Here is a 19,106-nt window from a genome sequence, read left to right on the forward strand (position 1 = left end):
ATTTGATTCAATTCTCATAAATTATTAACATAATTACTAATATAGCTTCATTTTATGTTTATATATATTTCATACACAAATACTTATATTTATCCATATAAAAATATATCGATGTATTTATTTAAATGTGTATGATTGAATCAAAATTAAAGTTTCATGTATACATTTGAACCACAATCAAAGTTCCACATATATAATTGTACCAAATCAAAGTTCATGTGTAACACCACTATACTAGTTCCGACCTTCGGGACCTGGTATAAGGCTATTACATTTGGTGCTAAAGTGATCTTGACTAAACAGTAAGTAATTTCAAACATTAATTATAGCATTTTAACTTATTTAAGTCCTTAATTATTATCTTAAATGTTTGGGGTCATCATTGGTCAATCGTTTACGTTAAAAAGTGATTTAAAAATGATTTTTTTAAGAAAAACAGGGGGCAAGTATTAGTACCAAAACATAGGGTATCGATACCTTAACAAGGTATCTGTACCCCTGACCACTGTTGATACCAAAATGGCATTTTGGAACTCAAAATTTCAAAAATTTCATGTAGGTATCGATACCAAATTAGCATTCTATTTTTGAAAAACTCAATTCCAAACACCAAGTATCGATTCCTGACCCCTGGTATCGATACTTTGGGTCAAATTTGTTAACATTGGGAAGTATATAATGATATATTAATTCAATAAAGGATTAAATCGTAAAAGTGAGAAAAGTTTTATGGCCCAAGAGTAAATACTCAAAATTTGAGGGGTTAAAGTGTAAATATGAAAAAGTTGAAAGACCAATAGTTCAAATATTTTAAGGGTAGAATGATCTAGAAATTAAGGAAAATGGATGAATTAGGACCAAATTAAATAAGTGGAAAAAGTATGAGGGGTTAAATCACAATTTTACCAAAGTGAATGATGAGTCAATAGAGGAATTTTAAAGAATAATAAGGGGCAAAATGGTCATTTAGCAAGGAAGATAATTTTGAAGAGTAATGATGATGTTGGTGATATTTTAGATTAATTAAATAAATATTAGTTTATTAATATTTTGATTTGATTTTTAATTATATTTAGTATATAAGAAAAGAAAGATGAAGAATTCTCTTCATCTTTCCATGCTACCAATGTGAGAAGAGAAAAGAAAGAAAGAAATTTTCTTTTCTTTATAATTTGGTCATTTTACCAAAAATTCACCATTTTCACTTAGAAATCAAAAGAATTTCCATAGCTACCAAGAGAGAAAAATAATAAGGAGACTATGGGAGCTAGAATATCAAGTTAGATTCAAGAAATAGAAGCTAGAGGAGAGAGAAAATCAAGTTAAAGATTTAAATCAATAGGACAAGGTAAGAACATCAAGATTTCAATATATTTTTAAGTTTGATATTATTGAAAAAACATGAAAATGATGTTAAAGTAGAGTTTTCTTATATAAGGTTCTATGTTCTTGATATGTTAGTGAAGGGAAATAAGAGGAAGTGATGGGAAATATTGTAGAGAAAGGATAGGAGGGTGTTATAAACTTGGTTATCAACATTGTGCACTAAAACAGTTTTGAATAGCAGCAGTAGTCTGAATTTGAAAATTCACCAAAAATTGTAGAAATTTAACTAGAGGTTAATTAAAGTATTAAATTAAAGTCTATCGAGTCTAGTTTTACATAGAAGAAACGTTGTAAGCAAAAGAATTTCATATTATGAGATATATGAATTTTTGTAAGACAATGTCAGATTGATTTTGGGTTCCCCTGTTCTGAATTTGGAAAATCATCAAAAATTATAAAAAAAATAATTATGGGTTTAAATTTATATATTTAAATTCTTAATGAGCCTATTTTCAATAGAAACAAACAGAAACATCATCCAAACACCGTACTAAGAGATAATTAATTTTTAGTAAAGAAAGGCAAAGCTGTGAAACAACAGAACAGGGATAAATTTGAAGATTTTACTGTACTTATTGGCTAAATTATAAATTCTGAAATTTTTATGGTAGAAATATATTTGAGTCTAGTTTCAAAATCATCAAGAATATCTTAATTTAGAATTCTGTAGCTTAAGATATAAATAATTTAGTGACTATGATTCAAGTGGACAACTTTGATATGAACATATAAGTTAATAGTGGAATTATAGATAATGTTACATATAAGCATGTTATATACATTAAGGATGTGGAATGGAGAGGAGGAGGAAAATATATGAATATTCAGCTAGCATGAGTTTACATTAAAAATAGCTAATTTGCATGTTTTAGGCTAAGGGACTAAATTGAATACAAGTAAAATTTTAAAGGGCAATTTTGTAGAAATGTCAAAAATGACCGAATTGCATGAAATGAGTTTTTTTATTGTATAAATTAATATATTGAAATAAAGTATTAATATCAAGTGGGTTTAGAGATTTAAATTTGTTGTATGGTGATATTATAAAGTGATTTTGTTAAATATTGATGTTAGGATCAAATTGCGAAAATGGTTAAAATATTAGGGTTTGGTATTAAATTTATATTTTATTAAGGTTTATATGATAGCCTAGAATATTTGGATAAATTATTAATTGAGGAAAATTAGTTGATTTGATAGATTAACTAGTTAAGGGACTAAATTGTAAAAGTTGTAAAAGCTGGGGTAATTGTGTAAATTTGAAAAATTGAAGGGTATAAATTGTGAAATGAATTGGAACTTAAATATATGCTAATTAATGATAAATTTTATATTTTAGATCAAAATTTCGTAGATACTCATGAAAAAGGAAAAATAACGAAATAGTCCCTAAACTCCTACAATTATTACAACTCAATTCAGGTAAGTTCATGGGGTTAAAGTTTAATAATTATATTGAAATGATGAATGATATTTTGTATTTAGTATATTGTTGAAAAATAGAACATTGTTAAATTATCATGTATTTAGCATGTTGTTGAAAAATGGAATATTGTTAAATTATGAAATTGAATTGAATGTTCAAAACGAGTGGAATGTGGGATTGAGTATAATCGTTCTGTGGCAAAGGATGAATTGACGGTACATGCAAAGGAAGAATTGACGGTAAAAGCAAAGGATGAATTAATGGCAAATTACCCAAGTAAACCGAGGTTCAGCATTTGTTGTGAACTTTCGTGTTTACTTTCTGTTTAGCTCTCATGAGCTTCCATTAACTCATATGAGTTTCCGTTCAACCCTTATGGGTTTCCATTAAGCTTTTTTGAACTTCAGTTTAACCCTTATGGGTTTCCGTTCAACTCTTTTGAGCTTCACTTTAGCCCTTATGGGTTTCCATTCAGCTCTTTTAAGGTTCAATTTAACCCTTATGGGTTTTCGTTCATCTCCTATGAGCTTTCGTTCAACCCTTACGGGTTTCTAATTAGCACTTATGTGCTTCAGTTTAGCCTTCAGGCTTCTAAAAACGATTGTACTCATATCCGTAAGTCGTTCTTTGAATGGTAAGTTATTGGGAGTTGTCTTGGATGATATATGTATATGAAAAAACAGTAAAAGATGATATGTATCATGTAATGAGTATATATATCAATATCTTGATATGTTGAAACATGAAAATTATGTAAGTTGAGATGAATAATAAACTCAAGTGTGACATGTTGAGATAATAAGGTTATTAATGTTGAAATTAAATGAAATATGTTCAAGTACGCTAACAAGTGCTGTTGTTTGATACTTAGGCAAGTGCTAAACTACTGGTTGAATGGTAATATGTTTAAATTATAAGATGCATTGAAATGGTAAGTGTTCAGATGAAAATATGCTTGTACTTATGAAAGAGTGGTAAGGTTTAAGTTATGCAATTTCTTATGAAATGATTTATCATGTGATTAATTCGAAAAAGGTCTATGTTTAAATGCACTAGCTTGTAACTATGATGGAATGATATGTTTATGATTGATGTGTTATGCATACGGAATGAATGTGGAAAGTAAAGAAATGCAAATGAAAATAAAGAAATTTGGAAGAGTTAAAGTTGTTTAAAATCCTACTATGCTAAGAATAATATGTATAAGTGATACTGTAGATGTATTCACTTAGTGAGTTGTTAAATATAACTTCATGAGTATTGTTGTATCAATATTGGATTATGCTTGATATGTTTAAATTTCATATTTGAAAAGAAGTATTACGATTAAAGGTTATACGAGCTTACTAAGCATTCATTGCTTATGTATTTGTTTTCCTTTACTTTTCAGATTATCGGAAGCTCAATTGGGTTAGAAGCTTGTCGGAGTTGTATCACACTATCCATCGGTTCTATCGGTACTTCGAACGTTTTGATTTTGGTTATAATGGCATGTATAGATATTTTGTTTAATGATGACCTATATGTAATTTATTGGGTTTAGCCACTTATTTTGGCTTGTTTTGGATGTCTAATTATGGCTTTTAAAATGACCTATTTTCGTCCAAACGGGCAGAGACACAGGTGTGTGCCTCAACCGTGTGTGACACATGACCAGGTGACACGGCCGTATGTCCCATATATCTTAAATTTGCACAAAACAGAATGCTCACACGGTCTAGCACATGGGTGTGTGACTTGGCCGTGTGACCCAAGTCAGTATACTCACATAGGCTGAGACACGACCATGTGTCCCTATTTCGAATGCCCACATAGCCTGAGACATGGACGTGTCTCCAAACACCGTGTGAGTCACATGACCGTGTGACCCCTACAGTGTTGAAAATTTTAAATATTTTCGAAAAATTTTATGAGTTTTTGACTTTGTTTCTAATGCATAATTTGGGCCTCAAGGGCTCGTTTAAGAGACGATATGTATGATTTTGATTGGTTTCTAAGATATTGAGGATAATATCTTACTTTCTTACTATAGTAATTTTCAGGGTATTACAAAATTTGCTCAAAAATATTTGGAAAATTTGCTAAAAACCCCTTGGAAAGAGTTTGAACCAATTCAACACTTAAAAACCAATTTAAAGCAATTCTAAATCAACCATACTTAACCAATAATCATACCACATATGCATACATACATTTAAACTCTTATTAATTCTTTTTCAATAATGCTAAAGTATTTAATTAATTTACCCAGAATAAGTAAAACTTTTAAAGTTTACAAAATATCCTCTTTTTACCAAGTTCCATACCACACCACCTATGTACATGTCATTCTAAATAAAAAATCAATACATACACTTTTCGGGCTTGGCGATGTGATGAGATGAGCAGTTGACAACCTCGACTCTAGCTCGTCGGATTTAATTGTACCTATGCGTTGAAATAAACACGTTAACCTAGTGAAGGCTTAGTAAGCACTAAAAGAATAAATGAATATAACATATAATTAAAATGTTACTAATATATATTATATTTCCACACATGAATATCTTTATGACTAGACATTTTATTTCAACAAATTTACTTACCTTGAGTAATTTCCATACTTACCTTGATACTTTAAATACTCGTATTTCTTACATTCACACATTTTCCCATAGTAGACTATTTAGAACAATTCAGGATATACAGATCAAGTACAGGGGTGCAACTATATGCACAAGTAAACGGAGAGCACCAAGGTGCTATACGAAGAGCACAAGCGTGCTAAACAGAGAGCACTAATGTGCTAAAAAATAAAGAGCGCGCTAAGGATCCTTAATGGCATGCCACTAGTATCCTAATAGTTCTAATTCTGTCTACTTAGGATTTTAACATAATTTATACAAATGTTCATATTATAACAAAATTTTGAAAATATTCCACATTTTTCCATATTTCACAATTTAACTCCTAATTAATAAATTGCATGCATAACATTATTTTCCATGCACATTTCTTTTTCTCAACATAAATATTAACATTCAACCAAATGCACCATTTTATATTTTACACTTATAATTCCCTTAATAAATTTCATAGTATTACGATTTAGTCATTTTATTTGCATAATTTGTAAGAGCTCGTTTTTAGTGAAATCGGAACAGTGGTTTTGGGACCACAAATACGAGGTTGGAAAAAATTTTATTTTAATATTATTTTATGGTCTATAGTATGATAGAAATATCGTATGAAAATTTCGTTAAGAAATTTTACCGTTTACAAGCCTAGCTTGATAAAAAGGACTACATTGCATAAAGTATGAAAATTGAATTCTAGTAGTTAAAAGTATCAAATAGCTATGAAATTTAAAAATGGAGGTCCTTATATATAAAATAGACCATTTAGAGTAGTTAGTAGATAAGAATGATTATTCATCATTGGAAATTTAATAAATTAGTAAGGTTAATTTTGGAAAGTTAATAAAATAATGAGGATAAATGAATTAAATAATTATTATTATCATTCATTCTCATATCTTTCATAAAAAATATGGAAACCCTAGCCATGGAAGCTTGAGTTCTAGCAAACTTATTTGGCTTAATTAGGTATGTATTTTAGTCTCGTTTTTAATAATTTTTATGTTTCCGAGATCGTAATAGCTTAATCTAGCTATCTTGGGGATTAATTTACAAAACTGTTAAAGTAATAGGGTTTTTCCATGGATGAGTATAATTGAATTTTGAATTTTTATGATAGAAAATGAAAGGTTGTTGTTAGATAAACAACTTTTGTAAAGAGAATTTTGATAAAATTATCAATTAGGGACTAAATTGAAAAGAAGAAAAATTTATGGAAAAATTCTAAATTTTGTGAAATACATGGGCTGCTATTGATATGTATGAAAATAAACTAGGCTTGAATAAGGATTAAATTGTATCAATTTCATTTTTCAAGCTTAGGGACTAAATTATAATTAATTAAAAGTATAAGGGCAAAATAATAATTTTTCCAAAGATGTGTGTTGGATTAAATTGAATATGAATTATATTAAATTGAGTTAAATTCATTCGTATAGATTCAGATAGACCTAATACGGAGTTAGATCGAGGCAAAGAAAAAGTATCGGACTAGTAGCCTTCGTATCTACGAAAACTTATCGAGGTAAGTTCGTGTAACTAAATTGTATATTTATTTGTACAAATTGCCATGTATAATTATGATAACATATCTGATAATTATCGAGTCGCTTTTGAACCTTAGAAATTTGAAGGATACAAATGACATGTCATTAGGGTTCCCGATATAGTTGTGATCCTGCATGTGTTGCAGACACACCACAGCTCTCTTGAGCTTCCTGATACTTGGCTCGCAAGAGCTTCCTGATATACAGCTCGTATGAGCTTCCCGTTACTTAGCTCACATGAGCTTCCCATTATATGGCTCGAAAGAGCTTCCCGTTTACATGCTTGTATAAGCATACAAGTAAATGAATTGATGGATTACAAATTTGTACACTTCATGTGTACTACCTGTGTATCCAATGATATTTTAAATGGTTCAACGGGCAAAGTTCTGATATGAAACAATATGAGTTCGAAATGAACAATTACGGGTATATACTTGAATTACATGGAAATGATATTACATGATATATTGAAATATGAGATGGATGATACATGTATGCGAATCTTACCTAGTGATTATGTACATCCATGTTTATTAGTTATGGAAAGTGTTACATGGCTAACATGTTGAGGATATGTGTTTAGGCTTTTGGCCAAATTAGTTTGGTTATATTAACATGCTTACCTTAAGTGTGATTAAATGGTAAGTTAATTTCCTTGTTATACAAACTTACTAAACTTAAATGCTTACTCTGTGTTATTTTCCATGTTTTATAGTAACTTCACACTATCTATCAGCCTTTTCGGTATAATTAGTAAATTAATTTTGGTTATAATGGCATGTATAGGTTAATTTGGCTAATGATGGCATATAAATGTTTTGTTGGAACTAGCCATTTGAATGGCTTGTGATGAATAAATTTTAACGTGTATGTAAGTGGTCTTATCATGTTTGATGTGTGTTTGAAATGGTTGAATGATAGAAATCTTATAAGTATATTGATAGTTGGGTTGAATAGGTATATTTGGTAAATTATGCATACATGTATTTGGTCATGTAGGTGAAATTGGTTATTTGATTGATATGAGTTATGTTGTCATTTAAAGAGCCTAAGGGCATATTGTTGGTATGTGATAGTATTACATGTTTAAGAATTGATTTTGGCTTGATTTGAATGCCTTGTTATGGCTTCTTGATGTCCAAAATGTTGATTTAGGTTGATGACAAATTGGGTGAGGAATATGGCTAGGAAAATGGCCTAATTTTTGTCCACACGGGCAGAGACATGGGCGTGTGTCCCCTGTATCTTTAATTTGCACAAAACAGAATGCTCACACGGCCTAGCACATGGGCGTGTGGATTGGCCGTGTGACCCAAGTCAGAGAGCTCACAAGTTTGGACATGGGCTGGGACACGGCTGTTTGCCCTTATTTCGAATGCCTACACAGCCTAAGACATGGGTGTGTCCCTTGATCGTGTGAGCCACACGACTTGACCACACGGGCGTGTGTCCCCTGCACCTTTGAAATTTTTTGATGTTTTTAAAAAAAATTCTTTAAGTACCCGATTTAGTCCCGACTTATTTCCGATGTGTATTTTGAGTCTCGAGGACTCGTATAAGGGACAATATAATTGATTTTGATTGGTTTTTGACATGAATGTTATATGATATGAGGTGTCCGAATATTTGGTCCGTAAACTCCGGTAATACTCAGTAACCCTGTTCCGGCGACTGATATGGATTAAGGGTTAGGGGTGTTACATAATTTCCTACCTAACTATCCTAGTAAACTAAAATATTATAGCATGAACATTTAGAGAAAAATAATGGCAATTCTTATAGTACTTACAATAAAATGGTTGAAATGATGTATTTTCTTCTTCCTTCACTCATTGGCCTTCTATTTTCCTTTTCCTTTAATTGGGTCCTTTACTTCCTTTTCTTTTTCTTCAATTTCATATCAAACATATAATATTTACAATTCAAAACAACAATCATATAACTTTACTATGCTAGATAATGAAAACAAACATGTATGACATGATGATTTCACCATCACTTACCTTAACTTTTGATTTTATAATCTAACCTTATTTTCTCTCTCCTTCTACACCTCTATGGAAGCTTTTCGCATGAAACTAAGGTGTTTACTAGTCTTCTCTAGTGTTTTTACTAAGGTAACATCAAAGAAATAGAAGATTTGAAGCTTGGATTTGATCAAAAATGGTGGAAGGACCAAAATGGAATAAAAGCAAAAGATAGATGGATGGAGAAAAAGGGGAAACGGTGGCTTTCAAGAAAATATGGAGAGTTCTCATCTTTTCTTCACTTTTCTACACAATTCCAACAAAAATCTCATGATTTTTACCTAAAAATGGTCAAATTGCTAACTAGTCACCTTGCCATACGTCTTTACACTTTAACCCCTAATCATTATGTCTAATAATATCTACTTAGCTAAGTACCATTTTATCTCTCATCATCTTTAATAATCCCATAGATGACTCATAAATATCTTTTGGTAAAATTTCGCTTTAATCATTCCTTCCTTTCTACTAAAACTACGAATCTACTAACTTTTCTTTTTCCTACTTTAGCCACAACAATTTCTATTCTACTACAATTTAACCCATAATCTAAATCAATTTTTCTAATCTAGAAAGCATTTTCTGAATCTGTAATACCCCGAAAATTTTTACAGTAAGATATTATTTTTGATATAGTAAGGAAATAAAGTGACAAAAAGGAGAATTTTGAGTTATGAAAACATTGGGAAGTATATTATGACATATTAATTCAAGAAAGGATTAAATTGTAAAAGTGAGAAAAGTTTTGTTACCCAATAGTAAATACTCAAAATTTGAGGGGTTAAAATGTAAATATGAAAAATTTGAAGGATCAGTAGTGTAAATATTTTAATGGTGGAATAATTTAGAACCTAAGGAAAATGGATGAATTGGGACCAAATTGAATAGATGAAGAATTATGAGGGACCAAATTGTAATTTTACCAAATTAAGTAATGACTCAAGGATGGAATTTTAGAAGATCTAAAGGGAAAAATGGTCAATAAGAAGAGAGAGAAATCTAGAAAATAATGATGATGTTGGAGATATTTTAGATTAAATAAATAAATAAATATTTAGTGTATATATATATGTGGAAAGAAAGATGGAAGCCATCATCCCACCATTTTTCCATGCATCAACGTGAGAAGAAGAGAGAAAGAAAGAAAGAAAGATTTTCTTTATTTACAATTTGGTCCTCACACCAAAAATTCATCATTTTCACTTAGAATTCAAAGAAATTTCCATAGCCACCAAGAGAGAAAATTGATAAGAAGACTATGGGGAGCTAGAATATCAAGTTAGATTCAAGAAATAGAGGCTGGAGGAGAGAGAAAATCAAGTTAAAGATTGAAATCAATAGAGCAAGGTAAGAACATCAAGATTTCAATATATTTTTGAGTTTGATATTATTGAAAAAGTATGAAATTGATGTTAATGTAGGGTTTTATTATATAAGGTTCTATGTTCTTGATATTTTAGTGAAGAAAAATAAGAGAAAGCGATGGGAAATACTATAGAGAAAGGGAATAAGGGTGTTATAAATTTAGTAATCAACATTTTGCACTAAAATAGTTTTGGACAGAAACAGTAGGTTAAATTTGAAAATTTACCATAAATCATGGAAATTGAATTAGAGGATGAAAAAAATATGAAATTAAATCTTATTGAGTCTAGTTTCTCATAGAAGAAACGGTGTAATCAATGAAATTGTAAATTATGAGGTATAATAAATTTTGTGAGACAAGGGCAAAATGAATTCGGGTTCCCCTGTTCTGACTTTGGAAAATCATTCTATATTGTAAAAAAATTATTATGATTTATAATTTATATGATTAGAATCCTTAAAAAGTATATTTTAAAAAGGAACAAACAAGAACATCATCTGAATTCTGTACAAGGAGATAATTAATTTTTAGTGAAGAAGGGTCAAAACTGGTAGACAGCAGAACAGAGATGACTTTAAAGAATAAAATGTAATTATTGGATGAACCAAAAATTATGAAAATTTTATGGTAAGAATATATGTGAGTCTAGTTTCAGAGAAAATTTACGGATCTCAATTCAGATTTCTTTAGCTTAAGATATAATTAATTTAGTGACTATAACTCAAGTGAACAACTTGTTATGAGTAAACAAGTAAATAATGGCAATATATATATCAAGGATGTGGAATGAAGTGGAGGAGGAGAAAAAATAATATATGTGAATATTCAGCTAATATGAGTTTATTTTAAAATAGCTAATTTACATGTTTTAGGTTTAGGGACTAAATTGAATAAAAGTAAAATTTTAAGGGTAATTTTGTAAAAATGCCAAAATGACCAAATTGCATGAAATGAATTTTTTTATCATTTAAATTAATAAATTGAATGAAATATTAATTTAGATCAAGATTTGGGTGGAAATTCGAGAAAAATGGAAAATTACCAAAATGTCCCTAAATTTTGATATTTCTGCAATTTAGCCCGATAAGTTTGTGTAACTTGAATTATATTCTTAGATGCTTGAAATGTATGTTATTGACGAAACATTGATATATTTGATAAAAATAAAAAAATCCTGGTTCAATGGAAGGAAAATTCGATGAATCTCTGAAAAGGAATTGACGGTAAAAATGATCTAGCCCGGACGAGTGATCTTATCCTGATATAGCCCTCCCGAAGAATATGTGTGAAAAAAATCTAGCCCGGATGGGTGATCTTGATATAGCCCTCCTGAAGAATATGTGGAAAATGGATTTAGCCCGGACGGGTAATCCGAATTAGGGTCTGAATTTAGCCTGGACTGGTAATTCAGATCCAAGCTCATTAGAGTAATTGTCGTTGCAGGGGATTAGGCCTGGAATGGTAATCCCGACAATACTCTATGAGTTTATATTACTGGGGATTTAGCCTGGACTGGTAATCCCGCTGTAAGAAATGAGGTTCGCGGAAGTGTGCTCTCTTGCAGGGGATTTAGCTTGGACTGGTAATCCCGCTGTAAGAAATGAGGTTCGCGGGAGTGTGCTCTCTGAATTGAAAAATGTGCGCACATGAATATGAATTGACGGACCCAAATTTGTACACTAAAGTGTACCCTTGAAAATCCATCGAAATTCTGAGAAATTCAACGGGATAAAAATAGAAAATGATAAGTACATAAAATCATGAAATTAAACTTGAAATACATAGAAATGATAATTATTTGATATACTAAAATATGACATGGAAAATACATGTATGTGAAACTTGCTTGATAATTATGCATATTCAATATTATGAACTGCTACTGGAATAAATATACATTGAACTTATAAAAAAATTATGGTACATGAAATATTGTCATAATGAATTGAATAATTTATATTTAAGAAGAAACAACAAGAAAATGATATGTATCATGACATGTAAATATGAGACTATCTTTGATACGTTGATATAAGGAAAATTATGTGTATTAAGACGAGTAATAAATTTAAGTGAGACATGGCGAGAAAATAAGTTTCTCAATATTAAAGTGCGCTAACCAATGTTGTTGCTTGAAGTTTAGGCAAGTGCCAAATTACTGTTGAATGGTAATATGTTTAATTATAGGGTGCATTGGAATGGTAAGTGCTTAGATGAAAATATAATTGAGCTTATGAAAGAGTGGAAAGGTTTCAGTTATGCAATTTCTTATGAAAAGATTTGTTATGTGATACGCCCGTATGAACCCTGCACCTAATTCGGAAATAAAAAAAATTTAAAATCTATATATATATTTAGGATTCTGCGAAAAATTCCCTATGATTTCGATTTAATCCCAGTAGGTTCCTAATAAATGTTTTGGGCTTCGAGAGCCCAATAGAGGGACGTTATGATTATTTTCAGAATATGAATAATAAATGATTCAGAATTATTGAAAATGTTCAGTAAACTCCGGTAATGCCTCGTGCCCTATTTCGACAACAGATATGGGTAGGGGGTGTTACAGAATCACTATCGGTTCTAACTATTTTCTAAATCATCACTTTAAATTCTTATTTTGCCCTTTTTGAAAATTTCCAACTAAACCCTGACCCAATTCCTCTCTGTACTCGGCTCCAAGGCCTAATGCAGATGTTACACCATGTATAATTTTAAGATTTATCTCTAAAATAAATTAGCTCCCAATATTTACATTTTTACTAATTTAGTACTTTGTAAGAAAGTTTTAAAAGATTTTCATAAAAATTCCTAAAGATATAATTTATTTTTAAAAAAGTTATGAAAGACTAAAAAATATTTAAACTTCAAAAATAAAAAAAAACTAAACAAATTTATTTCAAAAATTATAAAAATATAAAAAAATTTAAAAAAGTTTTAAAAATATTATTTGCTTATTGAATGATATACATGTCACTCCAAAATTAAGTTATTCATTTGGTTGTATAAAAAAAAACAAGTTATCATTTGGTATGTATTTGTTATATCCCTACCTCGATTGGGGCATGTAGCAAAACGAGAACCAACCAAAGAGATTCGTAGGCAACCCTCACCTTTTATCATTCGGATGGTCACTTAGTGATAGACTATCGGCATGCCTCATACCCCCTCACAGGTGGATCGTTCATCCTTAACCACCCAATCAAATCCTTTTTTAAGCCATCTATTACTAATGGATGCACTCTTCTCAAGGGGACCACCCGAGAACTCTCACCAGCCTATAAATACACCTAAAACACAACATAGAAGGATGCCTTTCTCTCTTTTTCTTCCAAAAATCCCAAAAGGTTAAACCCTCATCTCTCATCTCTCCCTTTGCATTCACCTCAACACTCTTTGACTTTTCCGGCTCTTGGCCCCAACATGGGCGAATCGACCTCCACCAACATCATCACATCCCTTCCTTTTTCTCTAACCTTGTTGATATTGAGTATCAATAATGGTGCAGTGAGCGTGGAAATTTCATCCTTATGAACACTTTCTTTGATCTCTTTCATGGTTACTAGTGCATGCTAATCGCTAAGTTTTCCTCTCCCCCTTTTCGTCTCCCTTTTTCTTATAATGACCTGAATTTCAGTAGTGTCAAAAATACGATTTTGGAACCTCATTTTCGTAAAATGAGTTCATAAATATAAAATAAGTATATTTATAGACTTATTATGAAAATATATTGAAGTTTGGTTAAGTGATTTAACCGAAAAATTAGTTAATTAAAGCTTAGGGACTAAATTGTAAAAGTCCAATCGCTGTTGAGTTTTAATTCATAAATTGCTTGAGGACCTATATTGAAATTGCCTAAAGGACCAAAATGGTTATTTAATCATTTTTAACCATGAGATAGTGGATGGTGATTACTAATTCCATTTAGATTAAATTGTGATTTAAATTATGCTTAATAATCGTTTAATTAATTAGTTAAATATGATTAATTAAACTAAAAAAATGTTAAACTAAGTATAAATATTAAGTGAGTGAGATGACAACCAATTTGTCATCATCTTCAAGCTTTCAACATCTTCAAGAAACCTTAGGTTTCATTCAAACATTCGACCATCTATTCAAGTAAGTCCTTAGGTAATTTTTCTTTGGTTTTATGGAAATTGAGTTATAGGAGCTTGATTTAGATACCTTATGTATCAATTATTTCAATTTTTAAGTTTTTTATCTAGTTACCATTATAGATAAATTGATTAATTAGGCTTGAATTTGATAGTTAATAAGATTAGATCATGATAAGGACTAAATTGCAAAGGCTATTAAGCTTGTTAGATATCTTTGAAATATTAGAGACTAAATTGAATAAATTGAAAACTTGTCATTACATCATGCTATGAATGGAAGTATAAGGCCTCTAATGAAAGAATGTGAAATTGGATTTTGATATGATGCTAGATATCGAAAAATATGCATATCCTTAGTATAGGGACTAAATTGAATAAAATAAAAATATGTTTAGTTTTGTATTTGAATGTTAGCTGAATGTAAACTAATATTGTTTCTACTTTTGAATTATTGAACGTAGCTAAAGACAATGTTAGGCTGATGCGAGAGAATAGAAAAACAAGAGTCGTTGACGAATGATGAGAGAAATTTAGTTTGTGCTTTTATGATTCAAGATCATTGAATATAATATATATACATGTTGATTTGTTGCAATTTTTTGTCGAAAATTAAACTAGTTTTCGTGCTTAAGGAGCTTGAATATAAGCAATTTTATTATGCTTTACTTAGTTTTTCGATTTTAGTTCTCTATTAATAAAAAGTGTGATTTGAGCAGTTTATATGACCTTAGGGGCCAAAGTAGGCCTAAAGGAAGGCTAACATGTGTGGTGAGTGTGCAGCACATCATTCAAAGGCATGAGAACATGAGACTAGTCGTTATGTTGCCAACACAGAGGTTCGACGTCGCAACATAATGAGCAGGACACCAAAATAGCAAGATCGCCTTCGGTGTCGCGACATAGCCAAAGGATGTTGCAACACAGCCCTGAATCCAAGCCTGAGCGAAGTAAACTGCCATTAGTGTCGCAACATAAGGCAAAGGATGTTGCAACCACTGGCCATGTACTTGAAGAATTAACGAGCTAAAGGCATTTTGGTCTATACAATGAACTTTAATGTAAAAAAGTCAGTCGAACTAGGCTAGGGATGAAGACCAAACCTAAAGTTATAAATAGGCCTCATTAAACACTTGAGAATCATATTTTCCTTATCTTAGAACTTTTCTTTTATTTTAGGTTACAACTTTTATTTTAGTTTTTAGTTTTAGTGTTTAGGATTTTATTTCAGTTCTATTTCGCACTTTTGTTCGTAGAGAATCTAATTTGTGGACTCATCAAACTCTTGTGGATTTCTGTGCTTTCAATCATCAATACAATTCAGGTTTTCTCTTAAACTCTTATTCTTGATCTACTTTTCATGTTTATTTCTTTTATCAAGTTTATGTTGTTTATGGGATCCAAAAGAAACTAATCCTCTTATGGGGGATTAACGAGTGGACGTGGGAGTAATTAATTTCTATGTAGGGTTTCTTAGCGGATCAACTAGTTCGGATAGTAAGAACTTAAACCCTAGGCCTGAAAACCCTAGTAAGTCATTTAGGTGGGAATAAACCCAAAATTGGTATTGCCTATCTGTGAACCCCTTACCCCGATCCAGTCTGGACTGTAAGGTCGAGGATAAGTAGTTCTTGTCAACTAGTTAGTTTATTGGAAGATCGAGAGATGTTGTTAGGTTAACGACTAGTTGATTGACTAGACCCCAAAATAGGAATTAGTTAGGACCATTGAAGCGAGTTAGTCTCCCATGCTTAGATTTGATTGAGTCGACAATTTAGTTTTTCATTTTTATTCTTCTATGCTATTTATTTATTTTCCTATAAAACAAATTGTTTTCACTTTATGTTTTATCGTAATATAATTTAAGTAAAATACTAATTAGATCTATTATCGTTTAAGTTAGTATTAATTTAGTGCTCGCCTCCCTTAGGTACATCCTTGAAGTTCTTCCATACTTTATTGTAAAAACTATATTACAACCTGACCTGTATACTTGCGGAAACCGCCTAACTTTCATATTTTTGGTTGCAAGAAATTTACTCTAAACGTTAGTACGTCCGAAAGCGGTCAAGTTTTTGGCGCCGTTGCCGGAGAGGCAGCTCCACTAGATTAATTTTAATTTTTACGTTTAATAGAATAATTGTAAATTATAGATACAATTTTTATTTTATTTTTCTTCACTAACGTTTTTATTTTTCTTTGTTGTTTCAGTGTATGACTCACAGTAGGGGCACACCTATAGAGACACCCACTGATCAAAATTTTTTTAAAAAAAATCTTCGGCAACAACAACAACAACAGATGCAAAATAACCCACTTGCTGTGGGTAACTCACCACGAGAAAATGTGTTGTTCAACGAACCTGACGAAGCTAACATATCAGACTTACCACCACCACCACCACCACAACTACCGTTAAACCCATAAATGGCACAAGAAGAAACGACATTAAGAGATTATGCCCTACCAAATCAGGAGATGGTACAAGGTAGCATAGAAAGGCCAACCATTACAACAAATAATTTCGAGATCAAACTAGCTATGATCCAGATTATCCAAAATAATTTTCAATTTAGAAGAACAATGGCGGAGGACCCAAATCAATACTTAAAAACGATTTCTCCAACTTTGTGATACGTTTAAATTTAACAAGGTCATAGATGATGCTATTTGTCTTTGGTTGTTCCCCTTCTTCTTAATCGATAATGCTTTCTTTTGATTAGACTTACAGGCACCAGGATCTATTACGACATGGAACGAACTTGTGAAAAAGTTTCTACACAAGTTTTTTTCCCATTAGCAAGACTGTCCAACTCAGGAGGGAGATTTCCATATTTAAACAACTGGAAGGAGAAAATTTTCACAAAGCTTAAGAGCGATTTAAGATGTTGATCCAAAGATGTTCGCACCATGGTCTACCTAAATGGTTGCGGTTGCAAATGTTCTATAACAAGTTGGATGCACATGCACGACCAGGGCTAGATGGAGTCGCAAAAGAAGCTTTAATGAGCTGGAAATACGAGGATCTATATGATCTTATAGAGAACATGGCAATGAATTCCTACCAGTGGCCAACCAAAAGATTTACTTATGGCCAGAGATCATGTAACATCCCGATTTCGGGCCTAGTCGGAACAGTAGTTTCGGGACCACAAATTCAATTAGGAAAAAATTTATTTTATTATATTTTTATGGTCTACAATTTCACAGAATGATTTTGTGAAAATTTCATTCAAAAATTTTGACGTTTGGGCACTCAATTTAGTCAAAAGGACTAAATTGTAAAAAGTGAAAAAGTTGAGTTCTACACGTTAGAGGTGTCCAATTGTTATGAATTTTAAATTGGAGGTCCTTAAATGGAAATTAGACTATTGGTTAAATTGTGGACAAAAATGGACATGAGATAAGTGAAATAGGATATTTTTAAGTGAAGGGTATTTTAGTCATTTAGTAATAAAAAAGAATTAAAAAGGGGAAAAGATGGCAAAATATGCTCATCTTCTTCATTTGGCCGAATTGAGCAAGGGGGAAGCCATAGTTAGGGTTTTCAAGCTTCCAAGCTCCATAATCAAGAAGAACGAAATCCGTAGTTAGTCGGGGAAAGAAAAAGGTTGAAGACTAAAGTGCTAGATTTGATCATATTTTGTACCGAGGTAAGTTTACGGTAAATAAATGCAATATTTTGATAACTATTATTAATGCTATTATTTTTCAGCAATTATGTATTTATTTCATGAAAATATCTAATGTTGACTTAAGTATGAGATGACAGAGAATCAGTGATAAAAGCCCCGTTGAAACATTGGGAATGTATTGGATACAAATGTCATGACATTAAGGGAATGAGATCCCATGTAAGACCATGTCTGGGACATGGCATTGGCATCAATGAGATTATGAGAGGTCTCATGTAAGACCATGTCTGGCACATGGCGTTGGCACGTAGATGAGAGGTCCCATGTAAGACCATGTCTGGGACATGGCGCTGGCACCGAGATAAGAGGTCCCCCGTAAGACCATGTCTAGGACATGGCATGGGTACCGATATGAGAAATCCCATGTAAGACCATATCTGGGATATGGCATTGGCAGTATAGAAAACATCCCATGTAAGACTATGTCTGGGACATAGCTTTGGCATGTATTATCAGACAGGAGACCCGAGTATCCTTAGTATTCCAAGTGATTCAACGGGATAGTAAATAGACCATGTTACATGAAAGTTTAGATAAAAGCATAATAACAAATTCAGGTGAGTTATAAGGATTGAGAATATCTCAGTTATCAGTTGAGAAAGAAATTTCAGCAAGGAAGGAGTAAGTTATAATCATGAGTTATTTAAGTAAGCAAGTAAGTAAATAAGTAAGTGAGTAAGTAAAGAAGCGAGTAAAGATTCTAATGTTTGATGAAATTTTTGAGTATGATTATTTATGATAAATGTTGTTATTTATTTACTTGTAAACTTACTAAGCTTTATGCTTACTTTCTTTATTTTTCTTATTTTTATAGTATCGCCAAGTCAGTTCGAGGATCACAAGGACGTCGAAGTTCGTCTCACACTATCTACAAACATCTCGGTATTATGTGATTTCGAAACGTGTAAAGCTATGGCATGTATAGA

General features: G+C 31.4%; 1 non-coding gene across 1 annotated transcript; it reads right to left on the reverse strand.

Moving 5' to 3' along the window:
- Positions 1-17,295: 17,295 nt before the first annotated feature.
- On the reverse strand, positions 17,296-17,402 carry LOC121220524 (small nucleolar RNA R71). Its single transcript, XR_005917733.1, has one exon. It is a non-coding gene; the product is annotated as a small nucleolar RNA R71 (small nucleolar RNA).
- Between the last annotated feature and the right edge of the window lie 1,704 nt (positions 17,403-19,106).

Source organism: Gossypium hirsutum, chromosome D08 (assembly GCF_007990345.1).
Source record: "Gossypium hirsutum isolate 1008001.06 chromosome D08, Gossypium_hirsutum_v2.1, whole genome shotgun sequence".
Lineage (NCBI taxonomy): Eukaryota > Viridiplantae > Streptophyta > Magnoliopsida > Malvales > Malvaceae > Gossypium > Gossypium hirsutum.